This window comes from Rhinoderma darwinii, chromosome 1 (assembly GCF_050947455.1).
Source record: "Rhinoderma darwinii isolate aRhiDar2 chromosome 1, aRhiDar2.hap1, whole genome shotgun sequence".
NCBI lineage: Eukaryota > Metazoa > Chordata > Amphibia > Anura > Rhinodermatidae > Rhinoderma > Rhinoderma darwinii.
In genome coordinates, this window is record NC_134687.1 from 650357112 (window position 1) to 650358969 (window position 1858).

Genomic DNA, 1858 nt, shown 5'->3' on the forward strand with positions numbered 1-1858 from the left:
TGAATACAATAATAAGACGCAAGGTTCATGGTGACAATTCAGCTTCTCTGCTTTGTAAGTAAACAAGGCTCTTCTTTTCTTCCTTATATCCACAATACTTTTCCTTCATGGATCCCGGCCATAGTTGATCTCAGGTAAATGTAATTTCGTTTTTGGCAGATCCAGGCTAATTTTACCCGAAAAATGAACAAATACTCTTATTGGCTGTTTAATGTCTGTGAATAATCTGAAGTGTTTAAAATCTTATTTTGCTCTTATAGCATTTCCCACATTCTAAACGAGAATATGGTTTCTTCTCTATGTAAATTCTCTGAGGAGTTCCAAAATTTTATTTTTTGTAAAACCTCTTCCACATATAGAACATCAAAATGGCTTCTCCCCTGTGTGGATTCTCTGATGAGCCCTAAGATTGCCTTTAGTAGTAAAACATTTCCCGCATTCTGAACATGAATACGGTTTCTCTCCTGTGTGAACTATCTCATGTCTAACAAGATAGGATTTATCTGTATAACATTTCCCACATGCTGATCATAAATATGGCTTCTCCCCTGTGTGACGTCTCTGATGAATCCTAAGTTTAAGTTTTGTAATGAAACATTTCCCACATTCTGAACATAAATTCGGCTTCTCCCTTGTGTGACGTCTCTGATAAATCCTAAGTTTAGGTTTAGTATTGAAACATTTCCCACATTCTGAACATGAATACGGCTTCTCTCCTGTGTGAATTCTCTCATGTTTAACAAGATCTGATTTATCTGTAAAACATTTCCCACATTCTGAACATTTATATGGCTTCTCTCCTTTATGAATTCTCTCATGTCTAACAAGATTTGATTTACTTGTAAAACATTTCCCACATTCTGAACATGAATATGGCTTCTCCCGTGTGACTTCTCTCATGTTTAACAAGATTTGATTTACTTGTAAAACTTTTCCCACATTCTGAACATGAATATGGCTTCTCCCATGTGTGAATTCTTCTGTGCTTAAAAAGACCTAAGATTTTTGTGAACTGTACTTGTGGTAACAATCTGTAATTGGTCAGTAGAAAGTTCCTCATGATTAGGAGAATTATATGATAGATCTGTACTGTGAAGCCCTCGATGTACATTAAGGGTAATGAAGTTTTCTCCTGAAGACTTCATCTTCTACTTTATCCCAGTTCTTACTGGGATTTTCTGTTAGGATTAAAAATGTATTTTGTGATTTTGTTTCAAAACAGAAAAGTTGACAAATGTATAACATTTATATTAGGCTGGAAACTCATATGCAGTGTTTTGGGCCAAAGTTAGAAGTGGATTAAGCTGGAAGAAGAAGTTTAAGCCATGCATTGAGTCCACACCTGGCTTCAGGTCAAAAACTATAATGTTATTTCGGCCTTATAACGATTTGAATAACACTATAAAATATATTGATAATAAATTCCAGGATACTGGTCTATACCCAGTCCTCCACTTTTATGCCATAAAGCTTGACTTGCTAAAACAATTTTTTTTTTTGAAAAGCAGAACCTTCTCTGGCACTACTAGCACATTTGGCCCTTCAATTAGGGGCGTTTCTAGGGTCTTAAAAGATTAGGGGCACAACCCCCGGGACATATGTTTACCCCCCAAAAAAATATAATTTTTTTTTGCATACATATCGGAGATATCATATCTATAAGACTTAGGCCCCTATAGCTAAACCACTGGATAGAATTAGATGCATTGTCTCAGCAGACTTTGTCACATATGTAAGGCTTAGATATAAGATGCATCTCGGTGACATTGCGGCTCCAGCGCTGGACCCAGGGAAGGTAGAATAATAATTGCTTTACTTACATGTTAAAAATAAAATCTGCATGTTTGTGTTTTTTCCC

The 1858-nt window shown here is 35.8% G+C and overlaps 1 pseudogene; it reads right to left on the reverse strand.

Moving 5' to 3' along the window:
* Positions 1–363: 363 nt before the first annotated feature.
* LOC142698919 (uncharacterized) lies at positions 364–1060 on the reverse strand (annotated as a pseudogene).
* Between the last annotated feature and the right edge of the window lie 798 nt (positions 1061–1858).